Source organism: Thermobia domestica, chromosome 4 (assembly GCF_964235325.1).
Source record: "Thermobia domestica chromosome 4, izTheDome1.hap1.1, whole genome shotgun sequence".
Lineage (NCBI taxonomy): Eukaryota > Metazoa > Arthropoda > Insecta > Zygentoma > Lepismatidae > Thermobia > Thermobia domestica.
Genome location: NC_137457.1, coordinates 63,003,864 through 63,028,140, shown reverse-complemented (window position 1 = coordinate 63,028,140; position 24,277 = coordinate 63,003,864). Strand labels below are relative to the sequence as shown.

The window sequence follows — 24,277 nt, the reverse complement described above, 5'->3', positions numbered from 1 at the left end:
AAGTATGGAAGTCACTTTCAAAGTAGGCTTTTATGTACTCTCTTAGAAAATTATAGTACCATATGTATGTGCGATTTTAATTCCATATTTTCCGTTCGTCCTATGTAGGCACTTAAAAAAGTCCTTAGTACGTGACAAGTTCGAGTATTATACCCTTGATATACATGGACATAAGGCACGGAACAGCGTGAAAACACGCAAAGTTGTAAAATCCCTCCAGATAAAGAAAGCAGATAGTGAATAGAAAATTTTGTCTATAGTGGCATACGAAAGCTACACTTTGCCGCTCTGTATTCAAAAAGTGGACAGAAACAAAACAAGAGATATTGATGAGTGGGTACAAATTTCATTAACTGTATCAAATACACGTTTCAGTATGTGGTAGAATATCCCAAATTTGACGAATAGCTTTATAGCCCGTCCGCATCAAAAAAACGATGCAGTGGGTGATTTTCGTTAGGACTCTGTATGAGACTATAGAAGTAAAAGAACAATCACAGTTTCACTGCTAAACAAGAAAAGCAAGTGAATGACTATAAGTACTTACCCCAGATGTCGTGTCGGCAGACACACTCTGTAACATAAAGAGAAATAATATAAGCTCCTTAAAAAAAACATATGTATCAACATAATTATAGGGCGATCAGAGAATATCACTACTTACAAAGATTTTCAGAAGTGGTGGTGAATAAGTGAAGCAGTATCTTGAGAATGATCCTCTTCCTTGTTAGCGCCATCTGTACATGCCTGCTCAGAGAGGGAAAGGTATTTTGTTATATATATTGTTGACTGTAAAAGTTTGAAATGAGCTTTATTCAACCAGATATCGTCTGGGTCAGCCAGATATCTCATGATTCTGGTGTACTTAGCGGTAAAATACGAGTAATATATATTTTGTTCATCTAAGTCCGCTTGACTACAGGGTACCTCAGATGACTCGATAGAGCGCATTGCAGTGGGATGTGAAATTTAGATTGGCTTGGCGGTCCAATTTTGGCAATCGCAAGTGCTTTGTCTCCTGTAATTCCCCACACCACCCTATATATATATACAGGGTGAGCACAGTCCCAGGTTTCAAATTAGTGTAAATTTAATATGCGAAGGAATATTTTGCTGAAATTTTGAACAGTGATACATAAACTCAAAAGTTTTTGTAGCAATAATTGAAATGACAAACACTCGATGTGCGCGCCACCTGTAACGCGGGGAATATCGAGGAGGTAATCTAGCTCCAAGCACACCTTGTGGAGCATATTCGGACTGATGGAGTTGACAATTTCACTGATACGTTCTTGGAGATCGTTCAGAGTTGCTGGTAGTGGAGGTGCATACACTTACTGTTGTTTGTGGTATCCGCAAATCTCTGCTACCTTCACGTGTAGACTTCTGTGGGCTGTGTACGAAGGCTGCTCTTACGCGCTCCACAGTTTTCTCGGAGACTGAACGTCGCCTTGAATGTCCTTTCCTTTGATCACAAATGCACCCCGTCTCAATAAACGTTCTATGCCACTTCACAATGGATTTGTGTGTGGGTGGATGAGCATTAAATTTTCGTTGGAAATCACGCTGCACTCTCACAAAACTGCTTGTTTCTTTCAAATTCTAAAACGTACCAGTTTCGTTGCTGTGGGGTGAACGCCATTTTTGATGATACTGCCCTCTAGCTGACCTGGTCAGAACTAGGATTCTGAAAAGATAGATCGGAAAATATTTTGAGTTTACTGAACTCTGTACAAAATTTCATGTAAGTATTCAATTAAATGTTAATTATATGGCATTTTAAAATCAGATACTGTTTCTGTGCTCACCCTATATATATATATATATATATATATATATATATATATATATATATATATATATATATATATATATATAAGTCAGTAATACATTAGACATAAAAAGACAATTTATATTAAAATTTTGAAAAGACGATATCGAGGTGGTGAATATGTGGCTGTTCTTTAAATGACCATATATTCACATACGAACATAAAGTTGAAATTCACACATAAAATGCTTTAATTCCCAGCAAAGGACATGTTATCCGTAAATTTAAAGTTATCTGTTAAAGTCCTGGTTCAGATAATGTATTATTAAAATTCTGTGAACATTGAGAATCTCTCAAACGACTAATCAATTACTTTCTAATCCTAGAAGCAATCACGCATAACTCTGGCTTTTAATAAATGTCCCACTGTCTATAGAAAACCATTGTAATATTCCATCAAATAAATAGTCATGGAAATGATCGACAATTCAAGTGAAATACCCGGGAAAATTATGAAGACAAATCTTATTTGAAAATGACTATAACGTTCGTGAAAAACTAATAATTCTCAACCATAATTAATGACTTATGATATAGTACAAAGATTTTATTATTAATATAATCCCATTACAAATACAATAATAGTTTCAAATCAGAATTTTACCAACATCTTAATATCTTCTGTTTAGACGTGAGATTTATAATTAATAACAGAGTTTGAAACTTGAGAGAAAGATTGAACTGCTGACAGTAAATTAAAGACATTTTTTTTATTTGACGAGATTGTTATTCTTTGGACTATTTTGACAATGTTGTGTTTTGTTGACAGTGAATGCACAGTTGTCTAAGGTCTTGGCTGAATATTCAACTTCGCATATTTGGTTTTAATAATATTATTGTATGAATATCTGATTTTTTTGTTTATTGTTGATTATTTAATTGAGTATCACTATATAGGATCAAAGATTATATTTTAAAGAGGACTCGGCAGTTATCCTGCTTCCTCCGTAGGTCCCTCAACCAAAAGTTCTCTTCGAGTGAGTCTCAAGCAATCAGGTGATTTTAATTATTTTTTTGACAGATTGGTTTGGGTTCGTTTCAGGAGACAGGTAGATAGGGGCACTACAAAACTCATGGCATATAGCAACACATTCACCAGATCAATCAAATACCGTGTCTTTTAGTTGTCACCCAGCCGACCAGAGGAACAGTTTTCGTATGTGAATGCCACCGTTCCGAGCCTTAATATGTGAGGTCATAATGTTGAGGTCCGTATCTAATGCATGGAGGCCGGATTCAAGTAAATCGGCTGCATGTCACTCGTAATTAGCGTTGTGAATACGATTTGAGGCAGAAAGTCCCAAAGGGAAACAAGAAGACATAAGAATGTAGTCCTCGCCATATATAGTAGGTTCGCTAAGCAGAATTGCACTTATGGCTAAAATCCTTATTTCTTTATAGATGAATAAGCAGGGGAATTACTCCCGTTCAGGAGACAAAATAACCATCGGACAGCCGTGACACAGGCTTACGTACGACTGCTTTCATTTGCACTGTTGCTTGCCCTTCCAGCACTTAATCTTTAACGACATTAGAAGGTAGCTCTGTTAAAAATGAAAATCAATATTACGTTTCGTTATAAATTGATATTTCTATCGTATTTTTCAATTATGTGGGGTTTTGGCAGCACCATAAGTCAAAATAGCACGGAATTTAGAATTAAAACATAATTATAAGACCATTTGCTGTAGTATTATGGAAAATGAATACAGGGCAATGGAAAGTATATCTCCAGAGCAAGAGAGATTGAGGGGAGCAATATGATAATTGTTTTCTTTTAAATTTAGGAATCTGTTATCGAAATGTTAAAATATAATAACGTTAATTTTAATTTATCAGTGTCGTTTATGCAGATGCCTTCCGTTCAAGTGCGGCACAAAGCTTAGCTAGATCTATTTGCTGAGTGCTGGCGTCTATTAAACGTGTTGTTGGAACGACATCGAAATGGTTTCTGACGTTAACTCCATGAACCATGAGGCAATACTGGCTTGTTTGTTGCCCAATCCTTCGTCTGGATATGCGTTTATCCGCTGGTAAAAGGGAACTTTGCGTGTAGTTCAGAACTTGCAGGAGTATTTTCGTAAATATCAACCGCCTCTGCGTCCTTCTCCATAACAAAAATAGAGCTTGAAGTGAGGAAGGTGATTACAAGATGAAGCATTTCACACTTCGTTTTGTATGTTACTGTGCTTTGTACAGCGGTATTCCAACTACAGTATTTCATGCTGAAAACAGTATCATACTCAGATTGTCTCAAATAGAGAGAAATAATTGTTCTTGTTACGTACAATATTAGAGTCGGAGGTTACATATCGCCTCGTACAGCAGATACAATGTCGAATGCATTAAGTCAATTGACTGGAACTGCTGACATCAATTGATTAACTAATTTGGCATCAAGGTAGTGACGTCAAAAGGAGCTGATAGAACTTTCTTGGAGGTACATTCAATATTTGTTATAAAAGAAAGTGCTCAATATTTGTCTGGAAAAAATAACGTCACAAATGGAAATATTTCATGCAGAGTAGAGGGAAGGGAGAATTTGAAAGTAAATGAATCCATAGGGCTCAAAGTTCAAGATAGATACTCCGGAACACTACAATTCACTTACTTATTTCAGTCTCAGTTTATCGAGATTTTGAATGGATTTTCAATGCAAAGATAAAAGTTTTTCATATTGTATGATTTATATAGTAATTGTTTATTATATATTGACTGTATACTTGTATGTCACATATGCGTGTATATTTCCTATACGTATATTATATATATAAGACACTGTTTTGTTTTAATGCTAAGCATATTGTTTTAATAGCTTCTTAAGTCTAATGTCTATGATCTGTTTATGGAAACACCTGATATGCACAAATACTGAAGTGCTCAAATATATAAAATTTAATTATTCATCTTGTTTTTAGCATTTAATAATCTCAGTCACTTTCATCTAAATTTAAACTTAGGAAATCTCATAAGGGAAAATCAGTGACACATTTGTATAACACCAGGATATAAGTAGATACTAAGCTAGTATTAAATTAGGAACGTGTACTTCTTTCACAATGAACTAAGATTTTTTAAATTTGCCATCAAATAAATATTCTTACACTGATAAGATCTTTGCCTATTTATTTAATAACACTGGTCAGCATGGGTTTGCTTGTCTGGAAGGTAATAGCTGTTTCTTAATAATTTTGATATGCTCTTTCCGAAACTGAAGACTGTTTCTATCACGTACAGTTTTTGCACAAAGCTATAACATATTACTTTATTTCATTTAGGAGAAGAAAATGTCGTTTCAATTGTTTTCCCAAGATGGCGCTACTTAAACATAACAACATACATGTACTTTATGTTACAAATCTTGCATTTTGCAACTGAATATGTATAAAAATAATATAAACACTTATTTTGTATTGTGTTGACATGCTGTTGTTAACATACTTTGATTTTGATATTTGCACGCCTATATACTTATCCATATTCGTATTGAATATTTGTTGCAGTATGAGTTAACGCGGTACGTGTAGTAATTTTGAGAGTTCTGCGTTGTTCTTTGATTTTCTGAAGAAGTAAAAAAATATTTATTTGCGCAGTGCCTTGTGTTTCTGGTTGAAGGGCTTTGACTGAAGCTAGCTAATTTAAAAAGCATTCTATTGTGGTTACTTTGCCAGTGTTGTGTTCTTTTAGTTAATGTGTAGTGACCTAAACTAGTTAGCAAATATGTTTTAAAGTATTTTAATATGCTGGTACTTATTTTGGTAGTGTTCTGTGTTCCTGGTTAGTGCAGTGACTCAATTGTTAGAAAATGACATCCCGTAAATGTTTGAATGACCCTGATATTTTCTGTTATGTGTGTGGCAGTTACACTATGTTCTAATAGAGACTATTAAAAGTTTCATAAAAAATGGCTTTTATTGGTATCAAATTAAGTGGTCAAGATGAATCGTGAGCAGCTCATGGTGTGTGTGGAATATGTGTAGAGATACTGAGATCCTGAGCAACGTAAAAAGAAAGGAATGCAGATCGGAATACCTATGGTGTGGAGGCAGCCTCTAAACCACCCTGATGACTGTTATTTCTGTGCAATAAAGGATGAAGGGTACAATGCGAAGAACAATAAGGGTAATCTGTATCTGGATAACGTAGCTTCAGAAATTCGGACCGTTATTCATTGTGAAAATCTACCGATTCCCAATCCACTAGCATCTATGGATATTTTATGATCATCTAGTATTAGTGATACATGTGCCCATGCGAGGACCATAGCAACTATTCTAGCACGATTCCACTGCCGTTTACAGAATCAACATCTTGTTCGAGATTTAAATCTAAGAGAAAAGAGTACAGAAGTTCTTGGGTCTAGACTTCGATCGAAAAACCTTTTGGCTAGTGGGACACATTACTCATAGTATAGACATCGAGAGAGAGAATTTCTTCCTTATTGCACTGAAGAAGTGGGTTAGTGTTCTGCAACAACATTCCAGCTGTTGTGGATGCACTGGGTGCATCTTATGATGCATCCGTTTGGAGACTCTTTACAGGTGCTTTCAAATCCGGCCTAAAAAGAGTTCCTCTGTATAAAGGAAACAAACTTGGATCAATTCCTGTATCATATTCTCTTACATGGGAAGAAACGTACAATAACTTGAAATTAATACTTTCTAAAATAAAATACTGAGAACACGGTTTTTCTGTTTTCAGGGACTTCAAAGTCATAGGTCTTCTAATAGGAATGCAGCTAGGATAAAAAATACCCATGCTTTTTATGTGAATGGAATAGTAGGGCCAGAAAGAAGCACTGAAATGTGAGAGAGGGACCTCAGTACTGTGGTTTGTGGGTTAGAAGGAAAGAAAAGTACAATGCACTTTCCACTAATTGATCGCAATAAAATACTACTTCCACCATTTCATTTGAAACTAGGAATTATGAAGCAATTTGTGCAAGTTGTGGACAAGAATGGACAGTGTGTTCAATATATAGTTTAAACGTTTCTATCACTGAGTGCAGCAAAACTTTCGGAAGGGAATTTTACAAGGCAACAAATTGGAAATTGGTTAGTAGATGAACTATTTGAAAATTAAATGATCAAATTTTAAAAGAACACATGGATAAATTACAAAAAAAATGTTGTACGTAACTTTCTTGCAAACAATAAACACCCTATGTAACAATTGTAGAAGATATGTTGTTCCATTTTTGCGCACTTGGGTGTAACATAAACCGCAAGATACATATTCTACAGTCTCATCTCTACCTTTGTCTTGTTAGAATTGACGAGGAAAGTGAAGAGCAAGGGGAAAAATTTCACAAATATATTTCTGAAATGAAGATCAGATATCAAAGCAGATGTAATACCACAATGATTGCATACTATTGTTGGATGATGAGAACGTTGAAAGTTATAGGGCGCTGCCCAAATATGTTCAAAACTGCTCGGCCCAGGTTTTGAATTGACAACTTAAGCAGCACATTCACTATCGAGCCGAACCGAGAAATCATCCGAACCAACAGCTAAGCCAACGAAGCCTGCTAGAACCTTCGGCTCAGTTGACCTGAAGCGAGCAGATTGCTCATTCCACCCAAGCCAGCTCGAGCCGATGGTTCACCCGAAGCAAGGTGGGTTCAGCCACCGCTCAGTTGAGTCGAACCGAAGTACGCTCGTTATAAAAATCTCTTGGGGTCTTGTTAACGGGACGAGACGAGATGCGAGCAGTTCCCTCTCATGAGCAACCCTAAAAGTATTCAGTATTCTTGCTTTCATTTCTCATGACTTTCATTTACCAGTGTAATCAGGCTAAAACGAGCTGAACGAGCGACCCATTTTCAAACTCCAGTCGAGTCGAAACTCGAAGTCAAAAACTGTGAATCGGTTCCGAACTCGACTCGAGAAAATTACCTTAGACTCTAGTTGAAACTTAACTTGAATTCGAGTCGAGTCGTGCTTTAGCTCTTCTCTTGCCTATTCCTATGCTTTAGAAAAAATGACTGCTTTATATTTTTCTGTTAAATTATTATGTATCTATCCAGCATTATCCTAAGGTTTTAAGGAAAAGTATTCTTTCAAATGTTAGAACGGTAAAATATTTTCCTTCTCCATCTTTACAAAAATAACACAATTTAAAGTAAAATAGATTTCCGGTACAATTGTAGTAGTAGTTCATACATTGAATGTTGATTTGCAGTTGTCAAATCTATGACCAGATTTTCCAGGTGCTTGCAATCAGTACATGTGATTTCCCTGAGGTTGTTATTATCTTCCAAAAACAGTAAGAGGTACAATGATCTTATTTGTTTCTCTCTGTGTCGGTGACTATCGGTCACTGACATAGGGCTACGTAGTTCATGTTCCATTATTGTATTCTTTTAAAAAAATATTTTTACAGGAAAGAAATATTTGTTTTCAAAAAATCGAAATGTAACGAAGAAAGTTTTTCAGACTAGCTACATTACATAAAATTTGTAACGTGTTACCGTTACAGTTAGTTGGAAAAATATAATGTGTTACTAGGAAACATTACTTAAAAGTAACACGTTTCTTACTTTACATTACACCCTAATATTGTATTTCTACCTCTTTTGGTTTGGATACAGTATTAAGGTTGGAGAAGGAAGGTATTCTTGGGATGCAAAATCGACTGCCGAAAACCGTTTCTTACTATCTATCAACCTTCTTGAACTACAGTGATCAACGTTGAAAGCAAGAACGGTTTATTTCTAACAGTCCTGGTTTTTATCCACCACTATTAACGAAGTCTTTGGAGATAATTACTCTAGCTGTCAACTGCAAAAAACAGAAGTTAAATTCGGATTTTTCAAGAGTTTTCGTGCGGTGTAATGGACAGTCGGACGAACGTCTAACTGTATAATATTATTATAAATCTTACTGCGTAGTCGTAATAATTAGATACATATTTAAGCCTTTTTGATTGTGATCTAGAAAGGAAGAAGGGTTTGGAAAAGAAAAGAGGTGGTGATTACAGTAATTATTATATTAACATGTATATATATATCTTGGGATACCGTAAAAGTTGGAGATAGGTATTTGAAGTGAAATTGGATGCTTGCATATTTATAAAGTGCAAGGACATAGGCCGAACAATCGTGGTGGCCACGGAGGGAAGCACACAACTATTAGAAATGAAAGTCAGTATACTTGCAAGTATTTGAAGTGCAAGACGGTAGGCAGGGCAAATATGATTGAAGGTTTGAGATGCAAAGCCTCAGACCGAACAAATTTGCTGTCTGAGAGCAAAATCCCCAACTAGCAGAAGTTTATTATTGAATAAGCTGTGGTGAAGACACTAAGAACGCTCACGCAATATTTTCTCAATTAATAATGAAATCGGAATTATACCATTCCTCTGTTAGCAGAGAGATTGGATTGTTGACATAATTATATTCCTGCTATGACTAACTGATAATGTTAAAAAACATGAATTGTATAATCCCTACCATTTCCTGTTTTAGTTATAGGTTAAGAATAGAGATGATAGGCATTCTTAGAGCGCTTAATCGATTGGCAAAACCGTTATTAGCTATCTGGTATTGGCTTAGCTCTATAGTGTTCAATCTTATAACGGACGAGGTAGATTTCTGGCATTTCCGGCTCAAGAGTGGCCTCTATTAAAGTAAATTCCAACTAAATTTGATACATATTTTAAACTTACAATCTAAAAAAAAACACTCGTAAAGCTAACGAAGCCCTAGCACCCTATGGATTGGGGATCGGGTGACATTTTAAAAATTATTTCAAAGATCGATATTCGTGTTGAATTCATAGTCAGTCGCTGAGATGTATGATGACAGTTTAAATGCCGTTCTATGGTCATTCCTGAGGAGATGGGAAATGTTCCATTTTAAAAGTGATCGAACATAACATTAAAGTCGAATCAATAGTTTTCAGGAGTGATATTTTAGATATTGTGTTAGAAGAAATTAGAATGCAAATTTTGAATTTAATTAATATAAACTTATGCATTCAGAAAAAAAACTACTCTATTCCCCACCAACATTGTAGGTGCAAATATAGAGTTTTTTAGTATTTCAAAAGATCCTTTTTTAACAGCACCATGACATAGGAGGGCGACAGAGAGATTTCTGTAATTTTTCATGTTCTTAAACTTTTCTGCGGGATTTATGATTTTCTATTAATTGTAATTTGTGTTTATTTCTTACATTGCAAGTACACATAATTTTTAAGAAGTAGGTACAACTTATAACCTCGCTATTGAAAGGAGCTCCTAAATTTAAGTAATCAACTAACTCGAAAACAATGAGAGCACAAAACTCTGGGTTTCCTCAGAAAACCAGCACAAAACTTGTGCATAGAAAATATGTATCTGTGCCAGGTTTGAGAAAAGGGGAAGGATAGGGACAATGACATAAGATCATAAAACACATAATTGAAATGGCAGTCAGTGATTGCCCGTGATTACGTTCTCTCCATGGTATTTCATCCAGGGTTTCCACGATTTAGGCAGTACTATATTCACCATCCGTTTCTTCAATCCCTTCTCCCGCCCGGGAAAATTATGTAATAAATATTAAATCCTAACTAGCTCAATGTTAATTACCTGTAATTTCGCAGTACTGCTTTTACACATCTATTGTAATGATATTTCTCCCGCTAGGAAATCTGTAATCAACACTATGAGTAGTTAAGTTCTCGACTAATATATATTTAATCTTACATGTAAAGTTTTATTTTTTCATTTTTTGAATAGTTAAACTAATTTATTCACTTCAGCGTGTGTAACGTGCAAAACAGATTTTCGCCTCATAAATGACAAACGAGGAAAAAGAATGACAAAGAAGAACAAGAAGGAAGGAGGCAAAAGCAGCACAGCATTGTCTTATCACAACCAGTGCTGGCAACATGGCTTCGGTCGTCACACCGATAGGCCTAAAAGATCCTATACAGTTACAATATACGTTGTGCCACAGTGGCGCTAAATGCGGAATGTGCACGAAATACAAATGAATGTGTTTCTTACCAGTATCTGTCCAATTAGTACCAGTACCAGTACTAAATTTATTTTTTAGAAATACTATTTTCTACCACTTTTTGATCTTGATAAGCAGAAGTACCAGACGCTGCCAGTTCACAACCATAAACTGTTTATGTGTATAGTATGATTTTAGGTCTTCGAATGACTGAGAGCGAATAACAAGGGTTTTGATTGGACCACCGCATACGGCAGCCAGAAAATCCCGATAGCAACAATAAATATAAATTACAGACATATGGCAGTTGGAACGCAACCAATATATATATATATATATATATATATATATATATATATATATATATATGTGTGTGTGTGTGTGTGTAGATAGATAGATAGAGAAAATTATTTCACTACATAAGTAATTATTTGGTTTAAAATATAACATCTGACGTCTTGACAGAGCGTCAGTATGTTATGTGTGAATATTAAATACAAATTAAGAATATCGTGTAATACCAATAAATAAGTTATGTAATGAATTTATTTGCAGCTATTTTCATTTGCAGGTAACTTTTCAATATTCACATTACACCATGTAATCTAGGGAGAGCATATCCAAAATCGGATCCCGGTTCAAGACAAACGACTAGCGGTAATGCCTTAATCACTATCTCTCAAGTCTCTCTTATCTGCATTTAACATATTAAACGTATGTATGGTCGTGTGTGTGTGTGTGTGTATTTTGCAAAAGAATTCATGTAAGCCTAGAGCAGGGTTTCTGAACCTGGTGGTGGCGAGAGGGTTGAATAGGGGTCGCGAAGTTCAGCAGAAGAGATAAATATAATTAGTATCTAACACAGGAATTTTTTTAAATATTATTTTGACTTTCGTTCTGGTAGGCATACTTTTATTTTTAATAGATCCTGTAATGAACAACAAAAAGTGAGTCTAGTAAAATTTTTTTAAAGAGTGCAGAGTTGTTGGAAAACCTATTTAAAGGAAAAAGTATGGTAAGAAACTAAACTGTGTATTGAAATACCAGAAAAATACAAATGCAACAAAACCTGCATATTCAAATACAATTAAAATTGCAACCTAACGAGATGCGTAAGAATACTGTGATTTTACTAGTGTAGCAATATCCGGTTTAGTCTTCGTGACGAACATTATCAATCCATTTTCAAGTGATAGACGATTTCATTTCTCTGTTTTAATGTTCATCATTGGAGAGAAGCAACTTTCGCAAAAGGTACGATATAGCAAATGGAATTATATCTTCCATAGCAGCATATACCAGACCGGGATATTCTTCTCTCCTCATCAGGCAGAACTTGACCAAATTTGCGTTACAGAAAAACAGTTGCAAGGATAATTCGCATGATAATTCTATTAGTTAGTCAACAAGTTATAAGCTTATATAAGCTACTTTAATGGTCTCTTTAATAAAGGAGTTTAATATCCATCTTGAACCATTACCTTCATCGTATGGAATGTATTACTGTTACTGTGTTCACTATCAGTGCCGTGCAGTGGAGGCCCAGCGCTGGGCGCCGAAGAAAGAGTGCACCAAATTAGGAGGAAGTGCGTAGCTCATGTTGGGAAATGCATGTGCATGTGTATGAAATGGAAGAAAAAATGTAATAATAAGTGCTCAAAATCTAGAAAAAGCAGGGTTTTCCTTTTGAAAATTGTATTACGTTTCGGTCAACCATGGTGGCGCTTTGCAGCTAGTCTGGGCAACTCACTCATGTGTATGGGAACATCGTCATATATTCTCGCTCTAGGCACAGATTCTCCATGGCGCGACACTCTTCACTATAAACCGGAAATGGATACTACTATTATAGAAATCTGTTAAATGTTAAAAATCTCACACAAGCTTATTATAAAACAAAAATTTTAACGGGGTCGCTTGCAAGAGGATGTGGAAAAGGGTATCGTGATATGAATTAATTTGAGAACTACTGTCCTATAGTAAATTTAATAATATTTCTTATAGCGTGGAAAAGAGTGCTGTCAGGTTAGCTATGGTGAACGCCAATGAACCATAAACTTAGGCCCCCAAAATATGTCACGTTGCCTATATGGATTTATGTTGAGGTTAGTCTACAAAACATTAAAAAAAATAAAGAAAGAAAATACCCTAAGGTAGGCCCGAACCTTCATTCTTACGCTTACTAACCGCGTACTCTTCCGACTTTGCCACGGAAACAACAAAGAAAAACTCCTTTGCAGAAGAGTAAATTATTGAGGTCTTAATCAGCCAATATAACAAACCCCTCTCTCTCGAGTTCTATGAAATGATACCGTGAACCGTTCCAGTACTTTAGTTTTCTGGTGGGGTAGAATCTATGTTTAACATATCAACAAAATTGCCCACGTGTACCCAAGTGTACCTTCCGAACTTCTCGTCTTTACTATTATGTTAAACCAGAGATGGCGGATCAACGAAAACTTGATTCACAGCATACTCGCCCATCGCACATCGTCATCCGTTACACACTGACCCACGACCCACCGTTACCCACGGTGGCCCACCACTGAACGTGACCCCTTGACAGACTGACCCACACTGACTTACTATAAACCACTTTCAACAATTCTGAAGAACCCCGATTCATTAAAGCCCATCGTCATCAGCTGTGACACATGAATCACACCATCATCTCGACTGACTAAAGAGGTTATATTTATGATGAAACATTTTCCCAATAGTTAGCTCCTCTATGAACTCTCAGGCTGCATATCAAAAGGAAAGTAGTAAATCTAATTCCTATTATTACAATTGCAAATATCAAAATCTGAAAGTGCCTGAACATCCTTTTTCTTTAGATATAAATGAAAGAAGAAAAATGAATGTATTCAAAGTAAAACGTAGACAAATTCACCAGTGTTCAAAATAAGATGTCTGCAATGCACTGAGCAGAATGTGTCGGTGGATCAATGTGGGGCACGGTGAATGAGCTTCGCAGTGGGTCACGTCCTATTGACCCACGATCAACGGATCCCCTCACGAATTTTTACCCATATGACATACCGACCCATTCCGTCTCGGAGTTTAACATGTCTTATTTCATTTAAAAGACTACTCATACATCTACACATTTTTCTCGATCGCGAAAGATGGTTTCATAAATATACTAGTTGAGATGGGCATTTGTTTTCACGGTGAGAAAGTTATATGATTATACAGCCAATCTTGAAGTGGATCCAAGGTACCTACGCAAGTTATTAGAAATTATTTTTCTACCCGGAAAACTATAAGTTCGACAAATATTTCAGTAATTTTTAATATTTTATTTTTCAAATCTCCCAGCTTCTCATCCTCTGAAGATGGGGATGAATTTCGACGTAAATATCATTGGGTAAATCACTATTCATCTCAGGGACCCAGAAAACTATGGATAACACACTACGATCAGTCGTTTTACATTATTGTTACATGTCATTAGTACTATACAAACCAAACTTCTCGCGCACTTTTTCCTCTCTCAGTACTTTGGCTAATATTATTAAACACAGAAGGTTAGTGCATATAAAATTCTAAAGTGAGATTTAGCAGGGTGCTTTGCACGCAGGCATTTATGACATTTAAAATCATAAAAAAACTTACATCTAAAACTACAATGGAATCTCTAATTACCTACAATGGAATCCTATACAAAATGCATTTACCGTATTTTAACCCCCAGTTGATAAGCTTTCGTTTGACGCTTGAGTCATTAAAATCAGTTAAAAAGTAATTTCAGAAATTCACTGAGAAGGAATTTATAATAAATATAGCATTTAATGGAACTGATGATCTGTCACTGATTCATTTGAACGATTCCAGTACCAGCGCTGGAGCACCCTAACACGAGATCATAAAATTGGTTTAATAAATATGTTCAAAAAATCACAGTTTATTTCAGCGAAAGTGCCATCGCAGAAATCCAGGATCCATCTCAGAGGTCAGTGCTGATGTTTGTTGTTGTTGTTTCCCCCTCAGATGAATCCTAGGATTTTTTGTTCAATTTCTTTGTACTTTCCTTCCTTTCTTTGTGTCTGTAAGTGCACTTGTGGCTTTCCATTCAGCCTCAGTATAGTCACCTATCTGAATAGAGTCACAACATTCGCGCACACAGCTCACAATCTATTGTTCCCATCCTATCCCTGGCGCAAGGTTTTCCCTTTCCCCCTTTTTTTTGCATTTTTCAAGTAACAGAGACGCCCGGCCACATCCCCACTTTAGTCGGAGGTGAGGACACTGTAGCCACCTGTGATGGAAGACAGCGGTATAGTTCTATTCACTTTACACTTCCTTGAGAAATTACAAATTTATACCCCGGCAGCAGTTATAAATTCGCAAGTCCCCGACAAGGATTTCACTCTACGTTGTCAGTTACAAACCAGAAGCTTTACGGAACCAGGCGCTAACCAATAGAGGTACTGGCTAGAACTGTATAATAAAAAAAAAATTCAATGTCTTTTCCATACGAGAAGAAATTGATGCATAAAGACAAAGCTATCTGTTAGATACGAGTTTAGCTATTGGAAGAGTTTGGCAACACCAAGAGCGATCTATTAGCAAAGTGATATAATAAATGATATGTAACGCCATAGAAACTGATTCATAAAGGCAGAGCCATCTCATGGAGAAGCGCATAACTATTTGAAGTTTGGTAACAGCAACAGCCATCTATTAGCAAAGTGATAAACTAAGATCATACATAACACCATCTGTTGGGAAAGTGGATAACTGCTTGAATATGTTCACCTAGCCGGCAAGTTCAGAACAAAAATATGAAAATTGTGGATATCTTGGCTCCTATAAGAGGTAAAGGGCTGATATTTAATTTTTGGCAATTAGTCTTTGGCTGACCCATAAGTGTTACCAACCCTTAAAATTAAAAAATCACTAAGTCTAGTAACAAATTTGATCTTAAGTTTGCAACACTGCAAAATCATAAAAAGATTTTTAAAGAATAACATTTTCCAGAAACTCAAAAAAAAATAATAAATTGTTTTTGGTTCGCGAAATATTCAACGATTTTAAAAATTCAAACGAAAATCTATAGAGAAATAAATTTACTGTCTTTTGAATGTCTTATAGATTGCATAACTCTAAAGATATTATTACAAAAACTCACATAACTTTCTTATTTATATATGGACCTTTAAAAGCCAAATGGCATTCAAAAGTACTACTTTTCCTTATGTGTGGTGAATGTCTAAATCTTGGGTGTTATGAGTTTATAACCATAAGAACATTTAAAACATACTCAAAATTACAAGTAGGATACTGGTAATTGAATCTTCTGCTAACGTCGTTCTCTATGCGAAAAAATGATTTCTTAAACTCAGTCCATTGGTCATAGTTCAAGCTGAAGAAACAACCATTGATTGCGTTTCGTTTTGCACACTTTTCACAACTATATTTAAATTATTATTAAGAATGAATTTCTTTTGAGGCTGCATACTAACCTCAATTTATAATTTTAAAAAATTTAAATCATATTTGTTACTTTTTAGATTCATTTTTGAAGGACAGTTGATGCATTTTATAAAAATTAGAGAGATCTCTTTTCCATGATTCCTCATAAACAGTTTTTTAGTTTTCATCCCTTTCAAAACTTCATCAGTATTTTCATTATATCTCAGGGTTATATCGTTTTGTATTTATGGTTTTAATGTACCAATACTCTTTCTCCAGTGTATTTTGTTGGTATCAAATTCCATAAGGATCAATTCGTATGATTTTCCTTCCTCCAGATCATGAAATTTAACAAGTTTTAAAATGATTATATTATTTTTCGTCTTTAATTGTGATGCCATTTCCTATATATTGTAGAAAAACTTTTTAAAAAATGATCATTTTTTGTAATGACGTTATCTCGTTATATATATGATTTTTATTATTATGATTTTTATTCTATCAACAATGTATTTTATATGTTCGCCTGTTAATTTTCCATTCACTAGTTTAATAAGATAAACTCGTCCTTAAACACAGGTTTTTGAGTAACCATATTTTTATAATACTCTCTCTTCGAAGCTATATTAAATTACCTTGAAACACCAGTGATAACGGCAGTAGTAGATGCAAATCCTATTGTAATAATCGAATAGACTGTAACAGGAATAAATATATTTATAGACCCTGCTCAAGGAGAAAGCAGTATCGAAAATGCAATAAAAGAAACACAAATACATTTTAATCTCTTAAATTTCTTTTTATTTTTCGCTAGTATGTTCTGGAAGTGTTAATATTGTATCTTCAATTAAGGCAATTAGATTCTCTGGTGGAATGTTATCTGGATTATTCATTTTACTAAATAAGTTTTTATGATATTACCATAAAGACATTTAGAAACTAAAAAATCTAATAAACATATAATTGATTTATATATTCTCAATGATTTTTTCCTTTTTGAACATCATATTCAAAGTTTTCCTTACCAATCATTACAACATAACAAAATGTTTTATCTGGTACATCGCTTTCAAAACTAACAGTCAATTACAAATTAGTTCTATCATTTACAGTTACTGATTTATGCTTGCTTGTGTTAATTGGTCTATTTTCTAAAAACTCTTTAGGATAATAAGACATCTCAGTGTTTCCAATTGTAGCTCTCTTATATATCGTATACATGTCGTAAGCTTTGAGATATTTATGCTTCTCAAAATCTAAGTTCAAAGGTTCTAAAGGATAAGACTCATTTCTAGACTTACGAAAATGGATATTATGAACTTTACAATGATCGAAATAGCTTGAATCTCTTTCTTGATTATTATTACTATCAGTTTGGAAAATGCAATCCCGAAATTAGGCATATCAAATTCACTTTAGTTAAATTGTATGGTTAGATGGAGTTCCAAGTATTTAACTGTAACTGATTTCTGTAGACATTAGTATGTGTTGAAAGAAATAGGAATCTTACCCTCTCTTAACATGTTAGATCTTAGCAAGGCAGCATAGATAGGTCCATAATTAACATTAGGCATTCTTAACTCCATATTTGTAATCTTAACTAGGCCTGTATACGGTTGATCATACTCCTATGTTCCATTCTCCTTTTTTGTGTTTCAAAAAGCAAATGCATTATCATCAGTATCACTTTTAAATGTATATTTCAATTCTCCTTTCCACATAATAGCTTTATAATCAGAATAAAATCCTGGTGAAAGTCATATTAAAAATACTATTTCTTCTTCTGTTCTTGTCCAGGTAGTTCCTTCCCATGCACATTCATCATAATGATAAGCTTCTGGCTTTGAAATCGTACATGTGTTTACAACTGTCGAAGTTAAACAAGGATAATCTATAATATCCAATATCTGTCCATGCTTACTAACTTTTATTAGAGAAAACAGATGTGGGAGGATGTTATTAATAAGTCTAATATTTTGACCAGTAGTATATACTGCATCAGTATCTCTAGCTCTAATTTCAAAAGTTACATAAATATCAGCATAATAAAAATGAACAAACCCATCCCCAACATCTATATGGATCTGTTTGGTTTATTTAAATTTTCGATTGTCCTTTGATTAGGTTTAAAGGATTGTAATATATATATATATATGACTATTTTATTCATATTTATTATAAAGAAAAAAATATTTTTATCGTTTTATGGCTTAAACCCATAAACAAACTTTAAATATAACTTCTCCAAATATCCTTATTCCTATTAACCTGACTAATAATTTCTGAAGATCTATATTCATCTGTAAACATTTTTAATACTGCAATACATAAATAGCAACATATTACCTCGTTGAAATGTTGTATACGATTGCTACTGTAATCTATATTATAACCAATATATTTTACAAATGTTTTTGGAGGATTACCTCTGAATGAATCAAATACATCCTTTCTATTTCCTTCTTTCCAATAAGAAATCCAATGAGTTCCTATATTTATAGACCTGTCAAAACTGACAATAGAACACTCATTCTTTTTTGGCTCTTTAGGTAATTCATCACTCATAATACACTTCTAAAGTTTCTTACTTTAAGGTGTTTAAAAAGATGAATAAGGTCTATGTTACTCTAAGGTTTAATTTTTTACGGTTTGGGATTTACGTTTTTTGGAAGCTTATCGCTTTGGATCTCTTCCATTGCTAAGTTATGAATCTTGTAATTCATTCAGGCCTCTTTTGTTCTTCCAATTCATTTTTATTTTTTACCGTTTTGGCTATAGCAGCAGCTCCGATAGCAGCACAACCTAAAATTTTTGGAAGAGAAAATATAAGACCGCCATAATGAATATTGTCTTTAGTTTTAATTTTTGTTTATATTCTTCACTTGTGGTACAGAAAGAGACAACTGCATTTTTCTACCTTCTTTAATCTTAGCATTATCATTAAACTGTCTATTTCTTAAATTTTTATCAATATTTAACTTCTTAAGGTCTTCTTAATTTCTTAAGCAGTTCCAAAAGCTGGTAATCGTTCTCTTAACAAGTTTAATCTTTAGCAAAAATCTCTTCCCCATGCTTTATTATCTTATTCTTTCTCTGCAAATGTCTAGAAGCTGTACCTTTATTATCTCTGTAGTAAATCTCATGTTCTCTACAAGCTTATCTAGGGGGTGAATACCTTTATCTCTTCTTTCTAACCTTTATTGTAGCTTCGTAAAAGGCCCACAAAATTTGTAGCCTTCGATATGTAACTCTGGTATTCACTTCATGTTTAAGATCTTTTTCATTAGACCTTTTCCATACTTCTGCTTATTCCAAAATTTTGGTGGCTACGTATTCAATATCTTTATCAAATAACCTATAACCTTTGGATCATTAGGAATAAATTGTGATAGTTTAGAATTAATCATATCCGTTATGCCTACTTTCTCATTATAATTGTTATCATTTCCAGCTTTATCTGCTCCATCTATGACTATTAACCTATCAATTAACATTCTCACACCATCCATCCATATATATTTTGTTGGTAATTTGTTATATATTTTGATTCCCTCTACTGTTTTCTTTCTTGTTGGTGTTGGACCCAAAGTTGGTTTTATATATATATCCTAAATAGGTTTGATAATTTCTTTACATTTTTCGCTTCTACTAGATCGTTGTTGTTTTTGTATTTGGATCATTGTTATGAAATACTACATTAGAATCAATTACTATTTGTGTATATTTTTCTAGATCATCTTTATTATAGTTTTTTGGATTATGATATGTTAGTAATACCCATAAACCTTCTCTTCCTGTCTAATGCCGATTATTATTAACTAAATCATGACCATGAATTTTAACTTTTGTATCCCTTATCGTATGTATGATTTTTCCATTTTCATGATATGGTTGTATTCCAAAATTTTATCATCTCTAGTTGCATAATATCTCGAAGCAATCTTATCAGAATGGGTAGTTGCTAAAGTTTCTATTCCTTCTACTTTGTACTTAATTTGCATTTTCATGTTATATTTCTTCTGTTATAGGCGTATCACTTTCACTTATTGAACTCTCATACATAGGAGGAGTTCTAATAAGCTTAAATCTACTTTCGCGCTTTTATTTACCACTGGAACTAACCCTTGAATTACATTTTTATTTTATTCTGCTACTTTTGGTATATTTTGTCCTAAGCCTTCAATTGCATTTATAACAGGCAGTTCTTGTTCTTTATATTTCTCATATTTACCCCGATTAGCCTGTTTAATTTTCCTAAATCTTTTAGTAAGTGATTCTTTTAACTTTATATATTTCTTAGCTTCATCAGCATCTAACTGACTCATTTATTATGTAAAGAAAAAATAAAATCGTTACAGAACACGTTCGATCAAGTACGTTCGATCACGTTTGTTTCATGATCGTCCCCTTTAATTCACTATATTTTGAAAGTCTTTAATTTTATTTCTATATTTACCATTATTCGTTTTCCTAGTCATACCTATTATTAAGAAACCATGATCTTCTTGCCAACACTTATTGCAGAGTGATTGTAATTTTTCGAAAGACATATCAGATCCAACAAATTCATCATATATATGTTTTAAATTTCTCCTATTCTGTCTAAAGAAACAAAGAAAATTTAAGTTGCCTCTTATTAGCTGTTTTGGTACTTTAGAATATGTTTGTCCGATATATAAAAACAGTTTAAACCTTTAATGCTTTCTCGAGTAAAATATTCTCTAACGTGTTTTGTTGTTTTAAAGTGAAATCATCAAACACTACCTCAGAATCGTTCTCACCGCCATGCAACGGAATAATCTCTTCGTTGTTTCCTTTTACTATTGCAAATCTTGCTATTAATATCTCGTTCTATGTCTTGGAAAAGTTGTATTAGTTGTTGATATTTAGGCTGATTTAGACTTTCAGAATAGTTATAAACATTTGTATATTTATGCAAATTTGGTGCTAGTAAAAAGTTATTAATCACTAATGTTCTTTTACCACATCCGCTAGGTCCTACAATTAAACATTTTATAATACCAGGTACAACTTACAAGTCTTGTGTTTTGCAGTATGGTCTGATAACGTTACATGAATATCCCATTTATTCATTTTTATTTTTATTATATAATAAATGGATGTATTTACTTTAAATGTTTATTCATTTGTACTAAGCGTGTACTTGCATTATCCATTTGAAAATGATTTAGAAGTATCTGGTGCAGGATTTTATACAACATATTTAACTCCAAACATTACAGAAAGAAATAATAAATTAATATTTTATAGTAAGTTATCTGCGCTTTCAGAAGAACTCATACTTGAAGCTGGCCAATATAATTTAAAAGAATTAGAAGAATGTATTAAATCAAATCATCCATACACCACTTATGCTTTTAGAAATATTAAATTTACCGAGGGCAGAGAGAAAAATAGACTTAATATATTTAACTGACATTGTGAAAATTTTAGATACCATTAATACTGTATTAGGTTTTAGTAAAAAAAACCGCCAAAAACATATAACACGTTGGAAGTAAAGCACCACGGTTTCATCCGTTTAATACTATAAATATTCACTGTGATTTAGCAGAAGGTATGATTTTAAAACATAATGATGCAACACATAGCCAAACAGATTTAATCGCAACATTTAGAACAAATGCGGAATTAAAAAACCAATTGTTTATGAGCATAGAGAAAAGATATTTTTTCAACACATCATAACAAATTAAAATTGCAAAGTTTCAATTCGAGATGAGAATGATGATTTGATTGGTTTTGGCGAAGCTCGTGTAACTGTTCTTCTCGCTGTTAAATAGATATAAATTTTTTTATATTGTAAATAATGGATATCTTTAGTAATGTTAAAAGTGACATAAGTGGTACATCGTTTGTACAGAAAGAAACGCGAGCAAACACCTGTGTTTCTTTGGTGTCTCGTCTAAGAAAGGAGCAATTTGTGGACAGGGTGTTGACATGTGATTGGAAGTGGGTACTATAAAAAGTTCCACGGCGCCGTCATCGTTGGTTAGCATTTCATGAACCGGTTCAAAAACAGCTCAAACCAGCACTGTACGTCTTAGGTTACATATCAATGTTCGAAGGTGTTGATGAAAAGGCGGCGAAACTCTCTTGGTCACTCTTAAAGTAATAATAATAATAATAATAATAATAATAATAATAATAATAATAATAATAATAATAATAATAATAATAATAATAATAATGTGTCCTGCCCAGAGGCAGATGTTTGACCCAAATGTCCATGGGTATTGATTCCAGCTCGTACCAAGTAAGTTTTCTGGTGAACAAACACCGTGTGCGTGGGTTTTCTCGGTGTTCTACCATTTCCTCCCACTTTCTTCATTCAACCACTTCAATTATTTCTCATCTTCACTGTCTCTCTTAGCGTTGGTGCATAACATGGGACGTTAACTAAATATTTCCTTTCAATTTCACTTAATGTGACATTTAACTTGACATAAAAATGCAGAAAGAAAAAAAGTCAGTCGTAATATTAATTACAATTACCATGCCAATTAGTTAATATAGGGTTAAATTAAAATGTTATTACTAATTCAGCTACAATTAGTCACAATTATCATTCATTCACCAACTTCGAATTGAATTCTATAACATAGCTCCTTATAGTATTTCAAAATAAATGAAGAATGTGACGACCCGACCCGAGCTGACCCGATTGACCCGACTCGACAATCCGACCCGACCCGTTTGAGAGCAGTATCAGAGGGGTACAATTTACAGTACTATTTATTGTGTATGGTTAGCATACTTTAAGTCTACCATATTTTTTTGAAAGCAGAAAAAACGGGACATCTTACCAATTAGTAGTAAATATTGTATTTTGTATTAATAATATCTTTCGAATTTTACTACAGGATCGCACTAATTACACAACTTAAAATAATGTATTGATATAGTCCATACTCAATCAACAGTGTCAAAAATTATTATAGAACCTAGAAGCTATTATACAATATAAACTCAATCAGTGAACATACAATATTTATGCAAAAGTTTAATTTTCAATATTATTACACATACCACCTCACATGCTCTACATGTCTCAAAAGAAAAACAATCCAGATGTATGTTGTTCCAAATTTCCAAATTTCAATGGATTTATTTATTTTTGTTAACCTAAATTGCAAACTAAAAGAAAGCAATTTGCATAATTGTTTTCCTGAAGCAAAAAAAAAAAAGTGTTTTCGGGGCTGGTCTGCAACGTCACAAGAATTTGATGCCACCTCGGGGTATACATTCTTACTTTTGGTGATAAGATTGCCAGCTAGGAGGACTTAAACATTGCATGTTATATCAGGGGAAGCAGCGATTGAAATAATAATAAAGAGTAGAATGAATTATTCCTATAGTATTGTCAGAACCAAAAGTAAAAAGAATAAGTGAAATTTATTATGTTTTCAGAACTTTTGATATGTAATTAATAAGAAAACAGTACAAGAAGGAAAATTTCTGCACACCGGAACAAATTTTAAGAAACCGGGACGAATGGTAGCCTTACATACTTATTTGCATGTGAAGTGTCACTACGGAGCCACTAAGTAGCAGAGTTGAAACAAAACCTCGTAAATAGGTTGCAACTCATGAAAAAATTACCGGCAAACCCACAAAAATCTCTGTAGAAATGAGAAACTGAAGACTGAATTGATCGTTATTGTATTTACCAGCAATTGCCACTTCTTTAAAATTAACGAAACAGATAAATAATACTGGATATTAATTTTTACGTAACAATTGTTGATTCATAAAATGAAATTTACTTTATAAACTTACACTTCAAACAAAGGAGTTGCTTTAAAACGACATTTTTCAACTCTCAATAAATATATAAAATTATTTTACAATAAAATCTAAGTGTTATCAAATTTCTTATGTTTAATAAATAAAAAAAACTGCCATAGATTAAAAAATATCGATAATGCATAATACAACGGAAATTTGTGTTTGTAAAGGCACTGTTGAACAATTTCGATGTTCAATGTTATATTCTGGATTGAGGATTCCAAAATACCGGTCCGAAAGGGGCTAATAAGAAGTTTGTATCGGTCAGCGGCCGT

At 33.6% G+C, this 24,277-nt stretch overlaps 1 long non-coding RNA gene across 6 annotated transcripts in view; it reads right to left on the bottom strand.

Annotated features, from left to right (window-relative positions):
* Positions 1 to 546: 546 nt before the first annotated feature.
* Positions 547 to 24,277, bottom strand: part of LOC145683315 (uncharacterized) — a 547,679-nt gene continuing 523,948 nt past the window's right edge. For all 6 annotated transcript variants that reach the window (XR_014131031.1, XR_014131027.1, XR_014131030.1 and 3 more), the window contains one exon: positions 547 to 574. This is a non-coding gene — a long non-coding RNA (uncharacterized LOC145683315). The remainder of the gene's footprint in view (positions 575 to 24,277) is intronic.